A 27575-nucleotide genomic window follows, 5' to 3' on the forward strand; every position below is an offset into this window, starting at 1 on the left:
AAATCACCTAAGCAGGGCATGTGTAATGTCTCCTGAAAGTTCATCTAAGCTGTGGCAATTAAATAAAATGTTAAGAAAGACTAATAGAGACTAATAGACAGATTTAGATCAAGCAGAGGCAGTATAACAAACATCTAAAGGGATGTTGGGATGCCTCTTACTATTGTAGTGCTGTTTCTGCAGGGAGAACAGCATGTAACAACACAGAAAACTCACATTCTTCTGCTGTTACCGACAAGTCAATGGCTATAAATTGTAAGAAGAAGGATTTGTTATAGCAGAATCTGATGGTCTAGTTTTGTCAATGCTAAGAATAACTAAGGGTGTCATTGCTGGAGAAGCCGTACCCTAGTCTTGTGCTCTTAAAAGCTAGAACAAAATGGAAAAAAAAATTGTGAGGCCTTCAATTTCATTAAATAGAACACCATGGCCACAAGCTGCCATACAAAGCATTTATGTGACAATCTGACCATTTGGAAGCAGAAAATGTTTGTAGCAAGCTGGGGCCAACTTCTGAAGCATCACTCTCAGCCAAGAAGCTAAAACCAGGCTGACTGTGGTGAAATGAACTAGCACTGCCCAGTTTACTGTATTTGAAGTTTATGTAGTAGATACAATGGTTGGTCAGTGGTTGTGTGTGATAACAGTCTTCTTAAAACATTATTTCTGAAGACTGAATAGCTCTGAATGGCCAGAAGCCCTCAAGCATATGTACCTAAATTTAATATATAAAGTCATGTAAACATTTTTTTAAATAAACATACAATTTTTTAAAGAGGAACTTTACTGATTGTAACTTAAAGGGAAGGTCCAAGCAAAATAAAAAAATGACTTTCACTTACCTGGGGCTTCTACCAGCCGCATGCAGCTATCCTGTGCCCTCGTAGTCACTCACTGCTGCTCCAGTCCCCCGCTGGCAGCTTTCCGACCTCGGGGGTCGGCGGGCCGCATTGCGTACGTTTTTACGCATTGTCACTAGTGCAGGAACATTAACACATACATTTTTACGCATTACTAGTTCAATGCGTAAAAATTTACGCATAGAACCAGTAACGCGTAAAAAGGTATGTGTTAATGTTCTTGCACTAGCGGGAATGCGTAAAAACGTACGCAATGCGGCCTGCCGACCTCCGAGGTCGGAAAGCTGCCAGCGGGGGACTGGAGCAGCAGTGAGTGACTACAAGGGCACAGGATGGCTGCATGGGGCTGGTAGAAGGCCCAGGTAAGTGAAACTCATTTTTTTATTTTGCTTGGACCTTCCCTTTAATGATTAATACTGCTTAGATTTTACAACATTCATGTATATTTAGTCAGTGCTTGTCAATCGTAAAATCTTTCCTCTCCCCGATTCTTATCACAGGTGGCCACAAGGTGGAGATCAGTGGGAGCGGACAGTGTAATATCTGCTCCCATGGTCCGGCTGTAGCCTGGGGCAGATGAGTTACCCCCATAGGCTATAGAGGTGAATGCATCAGCCTGCCCAGGATCGTGGACTGCACCAAAGGATCGTTGAGGACCGGCGTGGGACAGGACAGCTGTTGGAGGAGGTCAGTGAAACTTTCTTCAGTTCCACTCAGACAAAAAATTAAAAAAAAGCAGTTTTATACTTACCTGGGGCTTCTACTGACCCCCTGCAGATGTCAGTTGAAGCACCCGGTAAGTAAAACTGCCTTTTTATTTTGTCTTCTGTATAACCTTTAAATATCCAGTTTCATCATCAAGTAGCTGTGGTTTTGCAACAACAATATTTTTTATGCTAATTTACAGAGAACATCAAACAGCTTACCTCACAGCCTCCCCTACAGTGTACAACCAATTTTTTTAGAGTTATCAGTTATCCTGCCTGTGTATTTCTGGGGTGTGAGAGGCAACCTGTAAAAATGCATGGCGAACATACCGATTCCGTATAAACAGTGTAATAAATAGGATCAGCTGCTCCCACTTAACAGTTTTGCCTTTGGTGTATATGCAGAGCCTCTGTTTGGGTTCAAGGTGCGTTTGTAGTTTCTGGGGGGGCTCAGCGCATCTCTGAGCTGAGGCCATTCAGAGGCGGCCTGGTGATGCGCTGATCCCACTTTTTTTGCGCAATTCTCAATTTTACTGGTAGCGCGCCCAGGCTATGCATATGCATAGGTAGGATTTAGTTAGTGTTAGGTCCCCTCCCATGGAGGAAAGACTTCTTCGACAGTGGGAGGGACGAGTACCTAACAAATTGCATGCAAGCTGTTAGTGGAAACTAACATCCTCCAAGTGGTAGACAGGTCATGTGTATGCTCATTGTGTATTTTTATCCCATGAGTGGGGTTTGCACTTTTTTGCAGGTAAGCATTCATCTGTTTTTAAGTAGCGCTGTTCATTTCTTTGCTATAATAAATAGGATGGATGCCTCAGACTCTACAGGAGAGCTACAAGGAAAGCCTGCTAACTACAGGCTCTCTCTCATGAAGGCCCACTGGTAATGCATGGAAAGATGAAACTATATACTGTGCAGTGAGCCATGTCACAACTCACTCGGGAGCTCTGCTATGGGTAGAACACTGTGCAGAACATAACTGATCACTTATCAACATGATCCTCTAAGGGCCTGTGTAAATGAAGCATGGTACAATCACATGACAAAATGTTATCTGTGAATGCATTGCTGTCATTATGTGCCCATCATTCGTTTATGGTTTCCCAAGCACAGGAAAATAATCCATTCTCCACTTGGAAAACCCCAACGCAATGCAACGCAACCACTGTGCAACTGTGCCTACATTTCACACAGCTAAACTGGCAGTTTACGGGAAGACGATGGCTGCCATAGTGTGAGGTAGGCAAATACTAGGTCTTATTACTATGCAAATCATTCCAATCACTGGATCAGCTCAGCTGAATTTTCAGTCCTAATTTTAAATGCAGGGATAAAGGTTACATTTTATTAGAAAAACAATGTGTACTTATTAGCTGAGCTGATCCAGTGATTTATGTACCAATACCCCAGCAGTTTTCTTATACAAAACATTTGACACCACAAAAGCCAAATTCAAACGAATGAGATAAGAAGACGGGGCAAAGGCACGGATGTTATACAAAGCAACCAGCCCGGCGTCACCTTCAAAATGGACAAGAGTTTCCCTTTTCCTGCAGTGTTCATCACCTAAAGGAGCACTATGGTGAAAATGACAACTGTGATAACCCTGCTAGTGCGTACCTAACAGGAAGAGTGCATCATATGGTCAGCAGATTTTATTTTTACAGGTTTGCTATGAATGCTATGTTATAGCATATCTATAGCTCCTCACTAGGGCTATTCCAACTGCTAACGTTCTCTTTCCCCAGGTGAAGCAAGAGCACAAGCTGTTATATTATTGAAGTCCTCTGTGCATGCAGGACTATGAATTTGTGCAGTGTGAGTGCTGTTTTCTGGAGAAGTACATAGGTAAATAAAAAAAATAAAAGGCAGCTAAAGTTATACCTACAAAGCAGGCTCAAACTCACAATCTTCAGCTCTGAAGGCATTGACATTACCTCTGTACCGAGCTGGCTGGTTCAGACATTTTCGTTTTTACAGCTCAGTAACAACCAAGTGCAGTTCTCTCTTCTGCATATGGAGGGTCCTCCTTTTGAAATGATCTAAATTTCATTTAAAGTGTACCTGAACTGTATCCTGCAGGACTTTTCAGTGTGAGAGGTGTGTAAGGTCTCTGCATACCTGCAGATTTGTCTGGATGTGAGTGACAGTGTGGTTGCGATTTTAGTGGAGCTACTCGTGTGTGGTATGATTTTTATTGTTATTTAATTGATGGTATTAAATTGTTTTTGAGTGCGCAGGAGTAATACTCTATTTTTTGTGCTCACTTTTAATCCATTTATTTTTTCATTGAACGAGTTAAAGGGAACCCGAGGTGAGAGGGATATAAAGGCTGACATATTTATTTCCATTTAAGTTGCCTGGCAGTCGTCCTGATCCTGTGTCTCTAATACTTTTAGCCATAGACACTGAACAAGCATGCAGCAGATCAGGTACTGACTCAGGTTTTACTGGATTATCCATATGCTTGTTCCAGGGTTTTGACCCAGACACTTTGTCTTATGATCAACAGGGCTTATAATCAACAGGGCTGCCAGACAACTGGCATTGTTTACAAGGAAATAAATATGGCAGCCTCCACATCCCTTCCACCTTGGGTTCCCTTCAAGTTTTTCTGACAGCAGATTGCCGCCCACAAGGAAGCAGATGCTGCACTGGTAAATAAAAGCCGCAAGATACCAATCAACCTACAGCAGATCAGTTTATATTTGCCAGCTACCTGATCTGTGCTTAGTGGGTTTCCTATGCCAGTGCAGCTTCCACTGCCTGGATGAGTGGACATTAGCATGTTAGACAATAAATGCTTTCATCGTCTTAGTATTGATCATTTCAGCATGTCCATTTGCTTACTATAAAGTAGTCTGGGTTATTGGTTCTAATGGGTGATAGGTAAGCCCTCTAAAGATGTGCAGTCTATGGAAAACAAGATGTTACGGCATACAGGATAAGAAGACAACGCTAAGCAGTAGCTAAAAGTAAAGCAGCCACTTTACATGCCTTGCAGTGCTCTAACGGCTGATTTGCAGCTCAGCACCTGACAATACTGCCTCTATTTGTGTTTCTATCAGGATGTGCTGATTGATCACAGTTTACAGGAAACAAGTGTGAGCTGAGGTTTCTGTCTTCAGTTCAGGGCTGCAGATGAGGCATATCCTTTACATAGGGGCCTGTTGTGCCCTGCTCCGGTAGAGGCATAATCCTATACATTATCCTATACAGGACTGTCAGGTAACTGCTGGCATTGTTTAAGGCTGGTTTCACAGTGGGACGTTACAGGCGCACGTTAGAGCAGCCTGTAACACACCGCACAGCAATGAAAAATCAATGGGCTGTTCACAGTGCCCACGTTATGTTACATTGTAACACTGCGCCATTAGACAACGTACTGCATGCAGTACTTTGTAAGCGGCAGAGCCGCGTTAGACTGTTTGCACATGCTCAGTGACGTTGGGGAGGAGCGGAGAGCGGCCAGGCACATGGCTAATTAATATTCACTGCACTCAGTAACGTGCAGTGTTTACTTCCTGGAGCGGCCGCTCTGTGCGGCGATTGGCCGGCTGGACCACGTGATGCTGCATGCGTCCAAGAGTGCGCATTACGGCATCACGGACGCCAGAGTGAGCTGCACAACGCGGCTCACTCTGACGTCCAAAGCAGGGAGCACCAGGCGTTGTGTTAGGGGCACGTTATGCGACCATAACGTCCCCTAAAACGCAACTTCCTGGTGTGAAACCAGCCTAAAAGGAAATAAATATGGCTGCCTCCATATTCCTCTCATCTCTGGTTCCCTTTAGGTTTTTCTGATATTCAGGGAGTCTGTGGGGCCGGGACTGTCATGGAGTTGAGGACTGTTTTTCTCAACCATGGGGACAAAGGGACTCTGTGTCTATTTTTCATTATATGGGGGGGTCTGGAGGGCGGTAGAGCAGTGAGCGCCGCTCAGAGTGTGGCAGGCAGCTCCGCTCGACTTAGCTCTTGGTCAGACCCCTCTGGCCTTTATGTCTTTCTTTCGTCATGTGTTCTATGTAAGTATGTTTTTGGAAACGCGTACTCTGTGGAATGTTAAATGGTTGTCTGCTGTAATTGTTTTAACTTTGTGCGATGTTTAACATATGTTTACTGTACCATCACCGACCCTGCTTGCTTGTGCCAAAAATAATTCCGGGTACAACCCACCGTTGTACTTGGCGAAATAAATGATTCTGATTCTGAGATCCCCGCCCACAAGGAAGCAGATGCTGCACTGGAAAATAAAAGCCTCAAGATGCCAATAAACCTACAGCAGATCAATTTATATTTGCCAGCTCACCTCGGGTTCCCTTTATGGATCCTCTTTAGTAAAAGATACATGTATGTAAACAGCTCTAAGTGCTCACAGGAGAGCCTCCTCTTCCTCCGCAGCCCTGCTTACCGTAGCTCAATTCCTTCTTGCTGTATATCGTGGTCTGGATACCCTTGATTAGTGATGGCCATGTCTAGGAGAACTCATGGAGAAGCATGTGATCAGTTTGGTCAGGTGATAGATGTGCAAGTCCCTGAATTTCTAGTCCTGATCATATGCTAAAACAGAATTGATCACAGCAAATCAGAGCTTTACAAACCTATCAGCTGATCAAACAATTCTCAGGCTTCTCCAGGAGTTCTCCTAGACATGACCATCACTACCCTTGATACTATTATACCTGGGTTTGTAAAGGTGGCCATCCACTTATAGATTTGCAGCAGATTCAACCATCAGATTTCTGTCAGATGCCTGTCAAGTCGAATCTGACAGGAATCTATCTGATGTGCGCTACACACGAACAACAGATTTCCAATAAATTTTACAATGAAATCTATTGGAAATCAATCTAAATGCATTATTGGACCATTGGGCCTATGGGCCATCGAGCTGCTGCCAGCAGCAGATCGACCTAGATTTTCCATCCAGTAAGATAGATCAAATCGATCAAGATTGATCGAAATCGTCCGCAAAATCGATCGATCGGCTGATTCGATAGATTCAATACAATTGATTGATCGATGGCTGAAATACTAGTATATGGGCCCCTTAAGAGGTGGTAACAAGTCTATAGTTCTTGCAGCTTCAGGAAGTGATGTCATATCACTTAATTTTTAAAGAAACTGTAAGCTTGGGTTCAAAGTATACCGGAGGCTACTCCATCCCTTCTTTAAACAATGGAAAAAAAATAATTGAAAAAAAGACAATGAACTGGAAATCACTGCAGTCTTTGAGTAGTCGTCTTGCCTTGTGCCAGTGTGTCAAAATGCAAATCAGCTAACAGTGTGACCTAATGCTACGTACACACATGCGACAACGATCAATCGTTGTTAACGACGAACGATCTTTTAATTGACGAAAGAACGACCGAAGTAAAGTTAGTTGTAAAAAGTGTGTAACGATCACATCGTTAGAACGAACGTTACACCACGTAAAAGCACTTAATGCGCCTGCGCATAAAATTGTAAAGTTCCATGGAGAAGAAGTGAAATGCGCATGTCCAGCCTGGTACGAACGATCGTTTCCAACGATGTACTACTTTTGCTAACGATCGTCGTTGGTTAAAATCCGCCGAGACAGAACTTTCTTTTGTAGCGATTTGGCTCGTTCGTCGTTAGACTTAATAGTCGGTGGTTCGTTTTTTTGTAACGATCGTCGTTGGTAAAGATCGGGGAACGATCGTTACAAACGACTATAGTCGCATGTGTGTACGCACCTTAAGCCTTACAAGTTGTCCAATTCTGATTCATCTTACACCAAACAGCTCCAGACATAAGCTAGGTATCTTCATACACAGAAGAAGTTCAGCAATAAATGCACAGATAGAAGAGAAGGGGGGTTACAACATGGAAGGACTGGAAGAGGCGGGGAAGGGTATTGTATATGAGGAAGAGAGAAGAGTGTGTACAGCAAACTTAAAAGTTTTGAAAGCTTGCAAAGAAATCTTGTACAGTTAGTCATTAAAGGATACACCCGAGCAACCTAAAAAGAAAAAAAAAATCCACTTACCTGGGGCTTCCTCCAGCCCCTGCCAGACGTCCTGTGCCTTCACCGCAGCTCCGCTCCACACTGGTGGTCCAGGGTCCCCTCCAAGATGTCCATTGCGCCTGTGCGAGCGGCTCTCAGAGTCACGCTGACGTCATCCGGGCTGTACTGAGCAGGTGCAGTAGTTCTGTGCCTGCATGGTACTGCCCGGATGACGTCAGTGAAACTCAGGGAGCCGCACACTGAAGCGCAGGAGAAGCCGACCTAGCGAGGTCGGCATCTCCACCAGAGGGCACCGGGAGCCACCGGGGCTGCGAAGAGTGCACAGGACAGCTGCCAGGGGCTGGAGGAAGCCCCAGATAAGTGGATTTTTTACTTTTAGGTTGCTCGGGACCTTCCCTTTGAAGGCATCACCTAAACAACTTTTGTTGTTATGTCTTCAGATTCTCTCCATGACTAATACCGGACCTCATGCAACTGGCTACAGCAACTGGGCAAGAGATAGAGCAAAGTGGGTAGAAATATGGACAGAAGCAGAAAAGGACCAAGACAAAAAGAAAATGAGAGAAGAATGGTGGTGTCAGAGAATGTTGTGGCAGGGACAGCAGGGGGCGCATGAGGATGACAAAAAGCAGGAAGACACAAGAGCAGGTGGATGGAGTAATGATGTAGACTGGGCTAGGCACACACACAGGAAAATTGCGGGCTTTTTTTGTCAATCGTAAAGAGATGTACATGCAGTGTATTGGCAGGGACGGATCTAAGGGGGGGGGGGGGGGGGGGCAAGCGGGTATCTTGCCCCAGGCGCAGTTTGTTGAATTCTTAAAAAGGCGGCAAAATGAATGGCAGTTTAGGCGCCAATACCTGACCATGCCCCAGTCGCAACTTGGTCTTGATCCGTCCCTGTGTATTGGCCTGGGCCTCTTGCAGTGTTTGGGAGTAATTTGGGTTTCCATTTTCACCGCATTCTGCATTGCAGAAACAAAATTGCCTCCGTTTTTCTTTTCTTTATGCATGCAGCCAGCATTTAAAAATACACAAATTCTAACATTATGCGTTGATTTCAACATTTTTTTTTAATCGGACGCAAAAGTACAAATGTAGTAAAGTGCGTTTTTGGCAAAACAGCGCACAGCTCAAATGTGCGCCCAGCCTAAATGAGGCACTAGATACGGCGGATGAGGCAATGATAACAGGAGGCTAAATAAATTTCCCTTTCATGTGTGGTGTGCACAAACCAATTTGTACCTACAACTAAAAATACACAAGACTGCAAAGTAAACACTAACGCGAGGCTCTCGAGAACTCCTATCATAACACTACCTCTTATGAATTTGACTGGCTGCCTTCTGTACAATATGGGCTCGATTCACTAAAGCGTGATAACTCAGTTATCACGTGTAAAGGCTTTGCACGGGCAAACTCGACTGTAAAGGCTTTGCACGGGCAAACTCGACTGTAAAGGCTTTGCACGGGCAAACTCGACTGTAAAGGCTTTGCACGGGCAAACTCGAGTGTTACAAGAAAATCTGTATTGTTAAAATCGCACAAAAGTAAACATACCAGTGCGTTAGGGGATTCCCCTTTGTCACAATTTCGCAGCTCCCCGCTGCATTAAAAGTAGTCAAAAACAGTTTTAATAAAATAGCCACCAAACCGGAAGTATGTTGATGTACAGTATGTCCACACATAGAAAATACATCCATACACAAGCAGGCTGTATACACCCTTCCTTTTGAATCTCAAGAGATCATTTGTGTGTTTAACTTCTTCCCCCTGCAGCTCTCATCCACTGAAGAGTGACAGGCTGATTGTTTCTTCCTGCAGACAGCTCTGCGGTGTCTGTAATTCCTAAGCATGTGACAGCCCAGCTCCTTTCACAGCCTAACAGAGGATGATTTATCCAGCTTGTAAAGCTCTCTTCTCTCACTGAGAGAGCAGAGAGGCTGCCTAATCTAAATAACACACACAGGAGTGTGCATAGAGGGGGCCTGGAGGGGGGCGGGCATAACAGATCAATAACACTGAAGAGTTGGCAGCCTTCCAGACACAGGGCGACAAATCTGACAGGAGAGAGAAGTTAATTTATTACAGAGACCGTGATAGTAGAAAGTGCTGCAGTATGCCAGAGCACATTAGAAAAGGTTTAGGAACTTGTAGGATAGTAGAAAAAAGGATGACTTTTGTTACAGAGTCTCTTAAAGGCTTTGCACGTGCAAGCTCGGGTGCTAAGTAGTTTGCACATGCAAAGCGGCTTTTCACTACCATGCTAACACATAGCACCCTTTAGTGAATCGAGCCCTATAGGTCTTATCCACAGATGGACAATCTAAAGCCTGGTAAAAAACTTTAAATGACTGGCCAATCACTGACAGCATTTAGTTCTCTTTAAATCACTTCACCCCACAAGCTGTTTTACCCTTCCCACCAAGAGTGATTTTCATCTAAATTAGGATTTCATTTATTTTTTATTCCAACATAATTCTTTGTTCACTAGATGGTGCTGTGCACAGGAAGTTTTTTTTTGCTATACTTTTTTACTTTTGTTTTGAGGAATGTACATGGCTCCAGATTGGAGCCATGCTTATTCATTCTCAGGCACTTTGATCTGGCTTTGGGAACACATGTTCCTGTTCACCAATCTCTGCTGAGTAAAGCCTGGTACACAATTTCAATTATGACTGGACGATCACTGACCAATTATACCACTTCCAAGCAGTATGAGAGCTTACCTACACAATCTGCTCATGGTATTTAATATCTGTTGACCCTCATACTACATGGAGGTGGTAAAATAGGTCAGCGATTGGCCAATCATAATTGAAAGCCTGTACTAGGTTTTATTTTTGTGAATAATAAATGTTTAAATTCAAAATACATTCACAGCAAATAAAACCCACAAAATTCATTATGTGCTGAAAAGAACAGCCACATATCTCTGTACAAGGCGTTCCAACAACAAGCTTTCCCAGCATTTGGAACGCTTGCGAATCTGGCCACAAACACGTCTGAGAATTGTACGAAATTACATTAGTGGAAATCATTAAGTATCTAAACTTTTAACTGTGCAGCTCAGAATCATTTGTGTACTATAAAAAGATGTGTGTCTTGTATTATAAAGAGTTCATCTAAAAAACGATGTGGAGAAAAAGAAAAAATGATTACTACTAAAAAGATGAAAAGAAAGAAGCAACCGCTCAGCTCCGCCCACTCTCTGCACTCCACGGGCAACACAGTATAATAGAGACAGCCACAGGGCAAGAGGATGTCACAGCTAATGAAGGTGGATGTGCAAATTCAGCCGTACATCAGACGTTAAAAGGCCACAAGTGTGAAAAATTGTGAAATGTACATTTTATGTGTATGTATAAACTGTACATTTCTTCCAGAACAAAATGCACTACAAATTATTTTTTTCCTATCTCGCTGTCACTAAAGGTGGCCACTAACGGTCCAATGTTTAGTGAAAAATCATTCAAGCGATCAGATAATTCTGATTGAATTGGTTGTAAATAATCTCCGTTGATGGGCACAATCAACTACGGATGATTTTAAAAACGTTATAATCAAATATCGTTCGATTGGATTTTAATTGAACAAAAATGTGGATTTTCTTGTCAGTTATGATAGATAGGAAGCAAAGATTGGTCCATTGATGGTGCTCTGAATGATGTATTTCGATATTTCACTTCGCTCAAACTATTTTTTGCTAGAAGTTGGACCGTTAGTTGCCACCTTTACAGGAGGCGGTAAAAATATGACAGATCTGTCAGGCTTTGGAATAGTCCATTTCCCCATGGGGGATTCTCAGGGTTTTCTTTATTTTCAAAAGTACTTACTGAACATCAGTTGCTCAGTCCAGCTGCCAAAATAGATTGCAAGCAAGCAGGGAGATCGGTGGACATCCTTTTACAGATCATTTCCATAGAGTGCTTTTCTAAAGAACAAAGAAAATACTGAGAATCCCCTGCGAGGAGATGGACCTGTCCAAAACTTGCCGGTTTTGTCAGATTGTTACTGTAAGCAACATAGCTGAAAAGTAATTTAGGGTACATTACTCTGGGAGAAATGTAATTCTTATAAATATGCATTTTCCAATTTTTCGCAATAGTGATCCTTTAAACCAGGGGTAGGGAACCTATGGCTCGGGAGCCAGATGTGGCTCTTTTGATGGCTACATCTGGCTCACAGTTAAGGGTTGATTCACTAAGCTACACTGCTCAAGAAGCACAACTTAGTGTGGCAACGCAAGTAACATTTTCAAAGTAGTGCACGCTACTGCTGTAGCATGCACTAATAACTTACTCGCGCTCCCCCCAAAACGAACAGCTGCTCCAATTGTCCCACTCTGGACCCTGTCAGGCCAGTGACTTTGTAGGATGAGATCCCTGCACTTTGATTGGCCCAAAAGGCTGCCTGTCACTTGGCAGGCAGCCTATTGGGCCAAAGTGCGGGCATCTCATCCTACAAAGGGAATCAACCCCCAAGTCAGTTAGCTAATTGTACAAGCTGTTAGTCTGTATTTCTCCTGTCTGGCTCTCGGGGAAATTGCTGATGTTGATGAAACCCAATAGAAGCTGAAGACGTGTCTGACACTTCCGCTGCCTGGAGGATCAACTGTGTACACATCACCATGGCAACAGGAACGTGAGCCCTCTGCTATGCATAAGCACAGTCCCAGTTAGAAACATATGGCTCTCACAAAATATGTGGCGTTTATGGCTTTCTCAGCCAAAAAGGTTCCTGACCCCTGCTTTAAAGGGACCCATCACCCTTTTTTTTTTTTTCTATAAAATGAACTCAGTTTTTATTGAATTACAAATCTTAGTTTAGCTTGGCTGCAGTCCTCATTTCAAAGCAAGTTGTCAGCATTGAAATATGGGAACATGTGGCTTTATGGCCTACAAAAAAAAAAAAAAATCACAAAACGGTTGTTGAAAAACTTACTGAACAAAAACTACCGGTACTCAGTCAGATCATACAGATGATCAATAAGACGGGAGTGAATAAAGCAAATTGTTCTAAACAAAATGAAAACAATATTTCATTTCTGCCCTACAGGGAGACTTTCGCTAATGAAAACATGGAATCCGCAAAAGTCAGCAGTCAATACTTTCTAGTTGACAGAGCATGGAGAGCAGTGATGGTCACAGAAACAAAGGGGGTTTGACGTACAAGGAAAATTTGGTTGATTATATTCGCAACATCCAATTAGGCAGGGCAATGTTTGAAAGAGAAATCTAAATCTGTAATGAAAAAAAAAAAAAAGAAATAAGAAAGAAAAGAAAAGAAAAAAGTGATACCTGAAACTAAAAAAAATATATCACACTTTGTGTTGTAGGTACCTTCTAATTCTAAAATTTACAGATAGAAGCTGTTAAAGGAAATGCATTATAATTTGTGTGAATTGCACTGAACGCTGTGTGCATTGCCATACATGGTAATCCAAAGACTGCATGCAGGGTGTTATGCTGGGAATACACGGATCGATTTTGCCGCTCGATTTCACGCTCGATCGTTTTCCGTGCTTGATTACGTAGGCGATTTTCTTATCTTCCATTTGTGTTTCTTATCTTTTCCCATTGTTCCCTATGCAAAATAGAGCACAAAATCAATCAGGCGGGAGATTGGACATGTCGGAAATTATCAGTCGAGCCATCTAAACGGCTCAAAATCGAGCCATGTATTCCCAGCATTAGGGCCCTTTTCCACCAGCGCGTTTGCGCTGGCTGAATCGCAAAAACGCAAACCGCTAGCGATTTTACAATCGCTACGGTTTGCTTTTTAACATAGGAATCGCGGTAGGTCATTTCCACTACCGCGATTCGTTTTTGCCGGGAACGCGAACGCGCGGCTGAGCGATAATTGCCACGATTTTGCTATGCATTGCATAGCATAGCAAAAATCGCGGCCGCGAACGTCGGGGAATCGCCGGTAATTGCGACGCAGCAATCGCTAGCGTTTAGCGTGAACGCTAGCGACTGCAGGTGGAAAAGGGCCCAGTAACGTTATCTGTAGCACAGCAGTGAGATGACATGCAGCTTTATTCTGCAATGCAACTGAGGCAGTGTAAATGCACTCAACGGCCACAGTGGTGCATTGTGGCATAAAGAACACTTTGTAACGTGGCAACGCACCACTTTCAGTGACGTTCACATTGCCACGGGTGCATTGCAGTACAACGTAATACTAGGAGTAGTTTATTGTCTGCAACAGCCTCACCAAGGCTCTCCCAGAAGACCAAGACACTACAATGATGCAGCAGGTCAACTCCAGGACCACAATGGACCCTGATGGAAGCACCAACATGACCTCATCACTGAAACGTCTATAACAGAGTATAATAGAGTAATCAGTCCTCAGTAACATGATCAAGTAGTGGATAACAGCCTCCCTAAGTAGTAGTGAGGCCTTTATACCTCAGCTGCACCGCTTCTGTAGAGGGCAAGCATATCGCCACAGCTGGATCACAATTCAATTACGACTTGACTATTATCTGCCTCCCCTTCTCCACCTTGTCACCTGCCTGGTCAGGGCCAGGCTACATCACTGGGAGGTCAGAAAAGGGCACATCAAGGGCAGGAGGGAAATTTCATGGGTGGGCAGAGATGTATCAAGGGCAGAAGAGAGGGAAAGAACCCTCCAATCCAGGAAGTGCAGACAAACTCCCGGTACTGTACTTGCTGAGACTCTGCAGTGTCATTTGTGAACTATAGAGAATTTATTTGGCCACCTAGATGGTTACTATTACATAGCCAACATAATGTGGCAAATTTCTAAACAGTTATGTTGCTTCATTAAGTACAGGTTTTACACTGCTAAAGAGCCAAGTGCAAACAATGCACAGACGCTATCAGCATTCAGTTTTGCAATAGGTTTCAGTTTTGCAATACTCACTGAAACAAATACGCTGCAAAAGGGGGTCTTTAAAGGGATACTCTGCTTTGATATAAAATTCTATGCAACATATCCGATTGCTACACATGTGATAATAAATGAATGCCAATACATATAGTAATACTAAAGAGAGTGGATCACAAGTCACTGCATTGCAGTCTATTTGAATCTTTCATGGCAATTATATGAAAGATATTACGTTTTCCAGTGCTCTGCCTTCTCACTGTAGAATACAGTACTAGATTTGCTGTCTTCATAAGCAGGCAACACGGGATCCAGGTCATTTGCTGCATTACCGCAGACAATTAAGATCATTTGAGCACAAGTGACCAAAGGTTTTCAGTCCTGGATTTATACAGCATTGCTTATGCTAGTTGTCTTTCAACTTAAAAGGGTAACCAAGGAGACCCCTCTCCATACAAGCTATGCTCCCTGGGGGAGGAGTCTACTTTCCCAATACAGCCAATGCAATCATATCCAGTTATATGTCGCAGACGCCACATCTCCCATAGTCTCCTCCACTCTCGCTGACATATGATACTCCTTCACATCTGCTACTATTAGGCCCCGTTCACACTGCACGCGTTTCCAGACGCGTTTTGGAAAAGCGTGCAGGTGGCCGACACGCACGACATCAGACATTGCATAGAGTGCAATGTCTGATGTTCACACTGCATACGTTCCGGACCTGTGCGGTCTGGGAACGCATGCTGCACGCATTTTTTGTAAAAACGCGTGGCTGTCCCATTCACTTTTCAGTGATGGGATCAGCCACGCAACGCACACAAACGCGGATGGCGTGCGTTCGTACACGTTGCGGTCCGCACGCATGGCCATCCGCGTTTGTGATGTGAACGGGGCCTTACAGTTTCATTGTAAGCCCAAAAAGTATTAAGGGCTCTTTCACACCAGAGCCCTCTTTTGGCGTTTTAACGCAAAGTCTTTACTTTGCGTTAACCAAGGTAAAAGGAAAGTCCATAGACTTTCATTTTACCTTTTACACCCGACGCTGCGTTTCGATGCGTTGCGGTACGACGCATCCCGGCGCATTTTATCGTCGGGAATCGGCGCTTCCCCTTCGGGTAAATTAACTACTACCGCCGCTACTCAGCGTTGCACCGCAGATTCCGACGACACGCCGCAACGCCTGCAGGAGCCGTTCTCCTGCACGTTTTGAGTGTGTAACCGGCCTAACACGCATTAAATTGCAGGATGTTGCAGAAATCAGCAAAGCAATGCATCAGTGTGCTCAGGCCCAAAGCCTGCAACCGCTATAACTTTATATATGTGTTTTGCGAGCCATGTCAATGGTAAAAAGCAGTTAAAATCTGGCAGAACCAACAGTTTTGGACTAGTTCATCTCCTCATGGGAGATTCTCCAGGTTTTCAAAAGCATTTCCTAAATGGCAGTTGGTAAGCCTAACTGACAAAATAGTAAAATACCAGTCAGCCTCCCTACTCGCTTGCACACTATTTTGGCAGTTAGATTTAGCAAATGCCATTCAGGAAATGCTTTTGAAGTCAAAGAAAACCCTGAGAGAACAGGCAAATGACTAGTTAATGCAGAATTACTCAAATTCTGTATGCATAATCATGCAGCTTGAAAATGCACTTACCCAGGTTGCTGGGATTTGATTGGTCCATTTTCAATTGGCATAAATTTGCATACTAATTTTGCAGTTATTGACCAGACGAGTCAGAAAGACTCACCCCAAACTGTTTCTTTGAATATGTTATTATATACAGTATTTAAGTTACCATGTTGAATATATTCTGAAAAATTCCAATACAACAAATATGAACAAAACAAAAGAAACATAAAAAAGCACAATTTTTCCAAACAATCTGCACTGTTGCTTCCTTAGACAGTCCCTTCCCAAAGCAAAGTGCAGGCAGGTCTCCCAACTCAGGCCTCCAAAATGCAGTCAAAATGCAATAAAACAAAAGAGCAGAGGTACTTTTGAAACCCTCCAATTCCAGTTCAGTGCAAATAGTCCAGCAAGGATAGATACAAAGGATAAAAGCTCACAAAGTAAATATGTCTAAAAAAAAAAAAAAACTTTAAGGCCCATGCACACCTAAGCGATTAGCAGGCGATTCCCTCTAATCGCTAAAGCGCTAGCACTTTTAAAGCACTAGTTACTCTATGGCAGTGTTATCACTGCCGCAATTGGCTCCGATCGCGTGCTTTTTACGATTAGCGCCAATCGCAAACACGTTACCTGCAGCAGTTTTGAGGTGATTCTGGAGCAATTGCGGTACAGTGCTTATAAAGCGCCGACCGCGATCGCTCTGAAATCGTGGAAGTGTCCAGTGATTTTTACTGCGCTAATCGCGGCAAAATCACTCGGGCGATTTTAAAGGGAACCTGAACTGAGTAAAATTATTTAAAATAAACACACGAGGTAGCTGCAAATGAATATTACATACGTGTCTCACCAGGGCTGTGGAGTCGGGACAAAAATCTTCAGACTCCAACTCCTCAGTTTATGAAACCATGACTCCGACTCCAACTCCGACTCCGGGTACCCAAAATGGCTCGACTCCTCGACTCCTTAGCCTAATACTTAACAGGGCTGTGGATTTTGTACAAAAATCATCCGACTCCTCAGTTTATGAAATCAACGACTCCAACTCCGACTCTGGGTGCCCAAAATTGCCCCGACTGACTCCAACTCCGATTCCACAGCCCTGTGTTTCACCACCAGTTCCTTTCAGCTCACCATTTTCTTCTAACAGTGATCCCTTCCAGTTCTGACAATATTTTGTCAGAACTGAAATATACCAGTTGCTGTCAGTTATATATCAGCTGCTGTCAGATACAACTAAATGTGCAAGGTGATGTCCATGTTTCCCTATGGCTCAAGTGGGCGATATTACAGTTTAACAGTGTGCTGACCAGGAAGCTGTTATGGAGTAATGGCCATTTTCAAAATGGAGGACAGAGAATTCCATTGATCTCAGTGGACAAACGGGACACAGGAGAGGAGAAAGAGATTGATGAGTAGATTACACAGAAGGCAAGTATGATATGTTTAGGTTTATTTTGACTTTTAATTTTCAGTTCAGGTGATCTTTAAGTGTGAATGGGCCCTACTGATTTGAATATTTATGACTCAACTATTGGCAGAAACAGGAAATAATTTACTTATGCCCCTAGGCACCCATAACTAGGGCTCATTTCCACTGTTGCGGTGTGGAATCGCCTGGATTCCACCGCGGACGAAATCGCATGCGGATGCGTTTCCGCATGCTGTTTTCCCCGCGATTTCGCATGCGATTTTGCATGGCTAAGAAGCAGGCGAATTTAACCATGTCACTGCCTGTGTACATTTCCATAACATTACATGCGAAATCGTACGCGAAAACCGCATGACAAAGCCGCATGCGATTTCCCTATTAAAAGCATTGCGGGCGATTCGCTCGCATTCCAGCCGCATTTCCCCCGCACACCAAAACGCCCCCGCACAACGCACAAGTGGAAACAATCCCATCCACTTGTATTGCCTATGCGAATCCGCATGCGGTGCCTGCATGCTGATTCGCTATAGTGGAAACGAACCCTTAGTGTATAGTATAGATGAAGTCTTTACTGGCATATACAGGTCCAACGGACCTCAAAAAGGTAGCGTTTTCCCCAGGATCTTGTAGCTGGATGCTCCACCCAGTTGGAGTCGGAGTCAAGGAGTCGGAGTAATTTCGGGTACCCGGAGTCGGAGTCGTTGATTTCATAAACTGAGGAGTCGGAGTCGTCTGATTTTTGTACAAAATCCACAGCCCTGTTAAGTATTAGACTAAGGAGTCGGAGTAGGAGCCATTTTGGGTACCCGGAGTTGGAGTCGGAGTCGTGGTTTCATAAACTGAGGAGTCGGAGTTGGAGTCGGAAGATTTTTGTACCGACTCCACAGCTCTGATCAGATTGCCTCCTCATCCTGTGCTGTAAGCAGAAATACATCGGTCCTGCATTCCTCCTTCGCACCCCACCCGGCTACTTATTCATGCCACCCGGCTGGAAAGATTTCTGGGGAGAACACTGCTTTCTGTCAGTTGGATAGAAGTAGACAGCTCTCCATCAGTTGTATGGTAGACAGCTACGGCAGTTGGACAGTATTAGACAGCTCTGTGTCAGTTGGCCAGTAGACAGCTGTCAGATGTATGGTAGACTGCTACGGCAGTTGGACAGTATTAGACAGCTCTGTCAGTTGGCCAGTAGACAGCTGTCAGATGTATGGTAGACAAACATGTAAGTTGGCTAATAGACATCTCTCAGGCTGGAAACACACTAGGCAGAAACGCCAGCGTTGCAGAAAATGCAGCGAAAACGCACATAATGCAAGTCAATGGGCCACATGAACAAATCCATATGCTTGAGTTCTGCAATGTGCGTTTGTAAAAACGCTGGTTTTGTTGCATATTTTTCAAAAACGCATCAAAAACACACATGAAGAAAGTCAATGGTGACGCAGAGGTATTGCGTTTTAGAGCATTTTGCATGTGTTTTTATATGGTTTAAAAAAAAAAACAGTTTGATGATGTATTTCCGCTTCGTGTTAACTTCCTAGTGATTTGCATAATCAAACGACTAAAAAAACCCCAAAAAAGCATGAAAAACACAAATGCGATCCGCAAACGCATTTAAACGCAAGCAAAACGCAAGAAAACCGTGCGGGAAAAAAAAGCAAATACACAGGAAAAGCATGTAAAACACACAAACGTAAATTATCAAAATGCTACATTTCCCATACTACTGTGTTCCCAGACTCTGTCAGTTGGATAGCAGTACACTGCTTTGTCAGTTGGATAGTGGTAGACAGCTATCAGTTGGATAGTATTATACAGCTCTTTGTCAGTTGGATAGCAGTAGACAGCTTTGCCAGTTGGATAGCAGTAGACAGCTTTGCCAGTTGGATAGCAGTAGACAGCTTTGCCAGTTGGATAGCAGTAGACAGCTTTGCCAGTTGGATAGCAGTAGACAGCTTTGCCAGTTGGATAGCAGTAGACAGCTTTGCCAGTTGGATAGCAGTAGACAGCTTTGCCAGTTGGATAGAAGTAGACAGCTTTGCCAGTTGGATAGCAGTAGACAGCTTTGCCAGTTGGATAGCAGTAGACAGCTTTGCCAGTTGGATAGCAGTAGACAGCTTTGCCAGTTGGATAGCAGTAGACAGCTTTGCCAGTTGGATAGCAGTAGACAGCTTTGCCAGTTGGATAGCAGTAGACAGCTTTGCCAGTTGGATAGCAGTAGACAGCTTTGCCAGTTGGATAGCAGTAGACAGCTTTGCCAGTTGGATAGCAGTAGACAGCTTTGCCAGTTGGATGGCAGTAGACAGCTTTGCCAGTTGGATGGCAGTAGACAGCTTTGCCAGTTGGATGGCAGTAGACAGCTTTGCCAGTTGGATGGCAGTAGACAGCTTTGCCAGTTGGATGGCAGTAGACCGCTTTGTCAGTTGGATGGCAGTAGACCGCTTTGTCAGTTGGATGGCAGTAGACCGCTTTGTCAGTTGGATGGCAGTAGACCGCTTTGTCAGTTGGATGGCAGTAGACCGCTTTGTCAGTTGGATGGCAGTAGACCGCTTTGTCAGTTGGATGGCAGTAGACAGTCCTGTCAGTTGGATAGCAGTAGCCAGCCCTCTGTCAGTTGGATGGCGGCAGACAGCGCTCTGTCAGTTGGATGGCGGCAGACAGCGCTCTGTCAGTTGGATGGTGGCAGACAGCCCTCTGTCAGTTGGATGGCGGCAGACAGCCCTCTGTCAGTTGGATGGCGGCAGACAGCCCTCTGTCAGTTGGATGGCGGCAGACAGCCCTCTGTCAGTTGGATGGCGGCAGACAGCTCTCTGTCAGTTGGATGGCGGCAGACAGCTCTCTGTCAGTTGGATGGCGGCAGACAGCTCTCTGTCAGTTGGATGGTGGCAGACAGCTCTCTGTCAGTTGGATGGTGGCAGACAGCTCTCTGTCAGTTGGATGGTGGCAGACAGCTCTCTGTCAGTTGGATGGTGGCAGACAGCTCTCTGTCAGTTGGATGGTGGCAGACAGCTCTCTGTCAGTTGGATGGTGGCAGACAGCTCTCTGTCAGTTGGATGGTGGCAGACAGCTCTCTGTCAGTTGGATGGTGGCAGACAGCTCTCTGTCAGTTGGATGGTGGCAGACAGCTCTCTGTCAGTTGGATGGTGGCAGACAGCTCTCTGTCAGTTGGATGGTGGCAGACAGCTCTCTGTCAGTTGGATGGTGGCAGACAGCTCTCTGTCAGTTGGATGGTGGCAGACAGCTCTCTGTCAGTTGGATGGTGGCAGACAGCTCTCTGTCAGTTGGATGGTGGCAGACAGCTCTCTGTCAGTTGGATGGTGGCAGACAGCTCTCTGTCAGTTGGATGGTGGCAGACAGCTCTCTGTCAGTTGGATGGTGGCAGACAGCTCTCTGTCAGTTGGATGGTGGCAGACAGCTCTCTGTCAGTTGGATGGTGGCAGACAGCTCTCTGTCAGTTGGATGGTGGCAGACAGCTCTGTCAGTTGGATGGTGGCAGACAGCTCTTCAGTGTTTTCCCCAGGCTGTTTTTCGGTAAGCACCCAGCTGCCATCGGCTCGCCTCCTTATCCTCCTCCTATGCTGTTAACAGAAATACACCAGCCCTGCATTTCTCCTTCGCACCCCACCCGGCTACTTATTCACGCCACCCAGTTGGAAAATAATTCTGGGGGAAACCCTGAAAGGTATCAGAAGGGGAATCGGGAGCCATACAGTGTAGTATTTAAAGTATGCCTTTGGGAAGCAGAATACAGAAAACCACTAGTTATGAAACAAAGCCTAGACCATGTTAGAGGGACACTATAATTTCTCTGCAACAAAAAGACCTTTGCCGGCTTGTTCTTCAAGACAGCGCGATTACGAAATTACATTTCATGTGTGCAATTCCACTTATTACATAGCTCTACTTTCACTAATGAAACTCCTGTAACTAATACAACACATTGCTGTCCTGTTTTAGTCCACTTTTACACTTACCGAGGAGAGTCGCATCGCAGTACTGTCTCCTGAAGCAGTTCGTCACATTAGCCATTAAAGTCAGTGAGACATGGTACACTGCCTGTGATGCGAAGGAAGATCTCCACGCGCCCCTGAACTAACACACAAGCTACAGTGCATTATGTTCGATGTCTGCAGTGCACCGGAAGTCACGTTATTTTTTTCTCCAGCTAGAACGCACGGTGGAACGATTTGGCTGTAGTGTGATTATTCTAAAATCGACCCGTAACCACTACGCACAAGTGTAAAAGGACCCTTAAATATTACAAGTCATCGATATGTGAGGTTTTTCTACAAGCCTGTGCCACATCTCTTGCCACAAAGCACTACAGAAAACTGTTCCTACCTTGCCAAAAATCCAGAAGCCCTGATCATGGACATGTCACCCAGATGTTTATAATACAGTGAGATGTGATTTAAGTTCGCCACTACTATTTACCTGTTGTACAATAGGTAAAGAAAGGAAGCTTGAAAAAAAAAATTCCCTGGTGAGCAACTTAAAATTTTTCTTCAGCCAGCTCCCCTCTAACTATACACAAGCCGTCCATAGGGTCTTGCTGGCAAGAGGGTTGGAGGCAACTAGCCATCTAGGCCATACCTACTCCCACAGATCCACGCCTGCCCATTTTTGAGGAGAGGAGGAAGAGCTCAGCAACCTTCATGTAACTACCAGATGAATTACAGAATTCAGAGAATTTAATGGGGATGCCATGGGTGAGAAAACAGATCAGAAAACGTCTTATTCCTGCAGACCTGCTTTTAAGGGAAGAGAAAATCCTATATGGCAAGCCTCAGGGTCTGCTGTCATTTTCTGTGGGTGACTTAAGGTAAGTACACACGACCAACTTTATGCCTGATTATCGTCTGAACGACTTGAAGTGCAAACAACAAGTCGTTCAGACGTCATGTACACACTGACCAACAAAGCGGCTGACATGCTAATTTACATGTCGTTTAACCAACTTGATACTGGATAACGGACAATGGACTAGATAGAACAATGGACTAGATTAACCTCCTTAGCAGTATGCCCGACACTGTGTAGGGCATACCGCTTCCTTGAATTACAATTCCCCCACAAAGATTTTAAAAGATTTAATGGCCCCACAAGCTGTAGCTAGCACTAGGCTAGCTAGTCCAAGTGACCGACATCCTCCAATCGCCGCTGGTCCACCGATCCAGCCACTCAATACATTACCCCCCTGGCTCCAGCGATCGGCACAGCCTTTCCGAACAGCTCCGGTCTCTCTATGGGGAGGATCGGGTCTGCGCATGACGTCGGCGATGTTGTGATGTCATGTGTGATCCTCCCCATAGTGATGACCGGAGCTGTGTGGGGAGGCTACACTGATCGCTGGATCCAAGCTGGGTAAAGTATAATCTGGGGAGCGGCGGCGATCGGAGGGTCAGTGTTCTCCCCAGAAAATTTTTCCAGCCGGGTGGCATGAAATAGTAGCTGGGTGGCATGAAAAAGTAGCCGGGTGGGGCGAGATGAGAATGCAGGGCCAGTGCTTCTTTGAGCAACTCTGCTTACAGCATAGAAGGAGGTGAGCCGATGACAGCCGGGTGGTCACCAAAACTAGCCGGGTGGAGCACCCGGCTAAAAGAGCCTGGGGGGAACACTGCCGGCTGCTTATGCTAGCTAGCCTAGTGCTAGCTACAGCTTGTGGGAGCAATAAATCTTTTACAATCTTCAGGGGGACTCTAACTGGAAAACCTCCTGAGTGGCGTAACGCTCAGGAGGTTAAAGGAAACCTAAATCCAATTGGAAAAAAAATGAGTTTCACTTACCTGGGGCTTCTACCAGCCCCCTGTAGCCAACCTGTGCCCTCGACGTCACTCCCGGATCCTCTGGTCCCCCGCCGTCAGCTAGTTTCGTTTTTGTCGACTGAGTCAGTGGGCCACCACGTGTATCATTACACGAGTTACCACGGTTACAGGACGCTATAGCGGGTTGACACCCACTATAGGGTCCTGTAACCGCGGTAACGCATGTAATGATACACGTGACAGCCCGCCGACCCGGGGTCGGCAAAACTAAACTAGCTGACAGAGGGGGACCAGAGGATCTGGGAGTGACGTCGAGGGCACAGGATGGTTGCAGGGGGCTGGTAGAAGCCCCAGGTAAGTGAAACTCATTTTTTTCAATTGGGTTTAGGTTTCCTTTAAATGACTGGTCAAACGTCTATTAGCTAAAACAGGGGAAGGGAACCTATGGCTCGGGAGCCAGATGTGGCTCTTTTGATAGCTTCATCTGGCTCACAGTAGAATCAGTAGGGATTGATTCACTAAGCTAAAATGCTCAAGAAGCACAAATAAAATTTTCAAAGTAGGCGCACTAACTTACTTATTTCCCCCAAAACGAACGGCCACTCCAATTGTCCCACTCTGGACCCTTTCAGGTCCAGTGACTTTGTAGGACGAGATCCCAGCACTTTGATTGGCCCAACAGGCTGCCTGTCACTGGACAGGAAGCCTATTTGGCCAAATTTCTGGGTTCTCATCCTACAAAGTGAATCAACCTGCAAGTCAGCTAGCTAATTGAACAAGCTGTTAGTCTGTATTTCTCCTGTCAGGCTATTGGGGAAGTTGTTGATGTTGCTGAAACCCAATAGAAGCTGAATACATGTATGACACTTTCGTTGCCCAGAGGATCAACTGTATACACATCACCATAGCAATGGGGACGTGAGCCACCTGCTGTGCCTGCGCACTGTCCCAGTTTGAAGCATATTGTATGTTTCTTGTTAGAATTTATGAAAAAATATATATAATACCTGCGCCTTTACATATCAATTATGCAATTTGGAGTTAATAAAATGTAAATTTATTCAAAATACACCAGTAGTCTTAAAAGTTAATCTCAATAAATCCCACACATAAATTCATACCTATTCAATAAATGCACTAATCAATACTGGCCAGTATCAAAGAACTTGCTGTGCACTGCAGTGCTAAAATATGAAAAAATGACTAAAAAATGCCTAAAAAATGCCTAGAAAATGACTGAAGTCTCTTCCCTTGCTGACATACAGCTTCTTCTGAGAGTAATCAGTTTGGTATTATATAGTTCGCTGACATGCAACTTCTTCTAAAAGCGCGAGCGGCTGCTTCCTGTCAAATCACGGCGGGGGGCTCCGTGAATAGCCTGTGGGCCGCCGATGGCGGCTCGGAGGCTAAATGTAAACACAAGCGGAAATAATCCGCTTTGTTTACATTTGTACGGCGCTGCTGCGCAGCAGCGCCGTAAGGCAGATCGGCGATCCCCGGCCAATCAGCGGCCGGGGATCGCCGCCATGTGACAGGGGACATCCTGTCACTGGCTGCACAGGACGGATAGCGTCCTGTGCAGCCTCAAACACCGGGGGGGGCAGCAGGTAGGAGAGGGAGGGGGGAATTTCGCCGCGGAGGGGGGCTTTGAGGTGCCCCCCCCGCCAGCCACACGCAGGCAGAAGAGATCAGACCCCCCCTGCACATCATCCCCATAGTGGGGAAAAAAGGGGGGCGATCTGATCTCTCTGCCTGCACCCTGATCTGTGCTGGGGGCTGTAGAGCCCACCCAGCACAGATCACTAAAAACAGCGCTGGTCCTTAAGGGGGGGGTAAAGGGTGGGTCATCAAGTGGTTAAGTTGGACATCAGAGGATAGGTAAGGAAATGTTTGTCCTGCTAAAGGGGGTTACTTACAATCTGGAGTGGGTGCTGCCTAACAAGGGTTATAACAGCATTTTGGTAGTTGTTGTTGCCAAGGGGTGTCTTGAAAAAATTTCAAAGCCATCAAGGGCGCCCTCACCCAAAAAAGTGTGAGAGCCACTGCTTTAGAGGCTAGTATAAGAATAGCCAACATGGGCTCCCGAGGGGACTTATCACTTAGGACTTTACTTCTCACTACTTCTGCTGATTTCCTTCTTGTAACTTTCCGTAACTGTATGCTGTATATATGCCTAAGTGCAACTAGCATGGATGTAACAAAGAGAAAGCCTGATTTAGTCACTAGGGATAGACCAAGTCTGCATGGGCCGCATAAGATTCTACAGACCGTTTGCTTTGCCGAGGTTAACATGTAACGAAGATATAAGATTGCTGATGAATACATCTGTATATTTGTTTTACAAATAAACTCTTGATCCTTTGACGACGTCTAAGAAGTTCTATCTCCTATGCTGTTTGCTGTGATGAGTGTCAAGTTATCACACTTCCTGTGATATGGTGCCGAACGAAGGTGTAAGGTTGTTGCCTATAGCAACCAACAAATATTTATTACATCTGCCACGGAAATACATTTTAAAATATGTGGAGTTTAAGGCTCTCTCAACCAAAAAGGTTCCTGACTGCTGGACTAAAAGATGTTTGTACACACCTACAGACCTAGCAGTCGTTTGAACGACAATTGGTCCAACGGATCCCCTGAGCAGATCAGGTAAACCGGTTGTTATCTGTCACTCGACAGCGCGTACACACATCCAACTTGTCATTCAAACGACAAGTCGGATGACAAGTTATTTGAAAAAGTTTGGATGTGTGTGCGTACCTTTACACCCATTCATTCAGATAAAGCAGTGTTTATCCAGATTATTACACCATCCACCCCTTTATGAAAGCTAGTGTTTGCAAAGCGCACCTTATTATTGACAACATTTTCTTAAGTACCCTTGACTCATATATATTACTGTTAGGAGTATTCCACAATTGAGTACACATGCTTTTCAGACACTTCTTTGTGCTGTTAATTAACTTACCACAAGTCCAAACATCCCCTGAACACAAGTACCACCACCTACGTAGGGTTCAAACATCACACGTTGTCAACCTATGACCACCCCAAATGCAACCTTCACTTCACAAAATAAGCCCTCCTATTCTTCACCTTAGTCACCCATTTACTTTCACATCCCAGTACTTTTCACAAGCTTCAATCAGAGCGAGAATAGATTAGGTGACCCAGCGAGAAAGTCCATAGAAAATTTGGCTAATGGACAGCACTCTCTCAAGCTTCTAGGATTCCGATAGGTTGTAGTAATAATACACCCACACTCTACAGCCAATTAGAATGCTTTAGGGCCCCTGCACACTGCATGCGATTCCAGTTTTTGTTTTTTACATGCGATTCTGTTTAATTGTTACTGCATGCTGCGTTTTTTCTACGTTTTTCTGTTAATAGCATTCACTAATAATCGGAATCACAAATCGGATTTGCAGTATGCAGGGAGCCTCAAAATGATTGGAGAAAATGTTCCCAATGGACTTTCCCGCTTGGTCACCCAAACCATTCTAGCTCCCTTCAATAAGAAACGCTCTATCGCATCTTCCCTGTCCCAAGCCTTGAAACCTTCAAGCCCACAACCTGTCATACTCCCCTCAAGATTATATCAATATCTACACCAGATGTCAACAGACTTACGGCTGGTGCACACTACAACAGCTTTTTAAAGGGAAACTGAAGTAAGGGGTATACGGAGGCTGCCATATTTATTTCCTTTTAATCAATACCAGTTGCCTGGCAGCCCTGCTGGTCTATTTCTCTGCAGTAGTATCTGAATAACACCAGAAACAAGCATGCAGCTAGTCTTGTCAGCTCTGACTTTAAAGAGAACCCGAGATGTATTTAAAGAATGTCATCTGCATACAGAGGCTGGATCTGCCTATACAGCCCAGCCTCTGTTGCTATCCCAAACCCCACTAAGGTCCCCCTGCACTCTGCAATCCCTCATAAATCACAGCCATGCTGTAAGGCTGTGTTTACATCTGTAGTGTCAGTCTCAGCTGCTCCCCCGCCTCCTGCATAGCTCCGGTCCCTGCCCCCGTCCCTTCCCTCCAATCAGCAGGGAGGGAAGGGATGCAGGCGGGGACTGGAGTTCTGCAGGAGGCGGGGAGAGCAGCAGACTGACACTATAGAGATAAACACAGCCCGCTCTGACAAGCTGTTTGTCAGCAGCATGGCTGTGATTTATGAGGGATTGCAGACTGCAGGGGGACCTTAGGGGGGTTTGGCATAGCAACACAGGCTGGGCTGTATAGGCAGATCCAGCCTCTGTATGCAGATAATATTCTTCAAACCCACCTCAGGTTCTCTTTAAAGTCTGAAACACCTGATCTGCTGCATG

General features: G+C 44.9%; 2 protein-coding genes across 3 annotated transcripts in view; one reads left to right on the top strand and one right to left on the bottom strand.

Moving 5' to 3' along the window:
- Positions 1-27575, bottom strand: part of CDS2 (CDP-diacylglycerol synthase 2) — a 102336-nt gene that overhangs the window by 73369 nt on the left and 1392 nt on the right. The gene's annotated exons all lie outside the window — the stretch shown is intronic.
- Positions 1364-27575, top strand: part of TMEM230 (transmembrane protein 230) — a 608298-nt gene continuing 582086 nt past the window's right edge. The window contains exon 1 of the mRNA XM_068274815.1: positions 1364-1547. The gene's annotated coding sequence lies outside the window, so the exon portion shown is untranslated. The remainder of the gene's footprint in view (positions 1548-27575) is intronic.

The sequence above is a fragment of the Hyperolius riggenbachi genome, chromosome 3, assembly GCF_040937935.1.
Source record: "Hyperolius riggenbachi isolate aHypRig1 chromosome 3, aHypRig1.pri, whole genome shotgun sequence".
In the NCBI taxonomy this organism is placed as follows: domain Eukaryota; kingdom Metazoa; phylum Chordata; class Amphibia; order Anura; family Hyperoliidae; genus Hyperolius; species Hyperolius riggenbachi.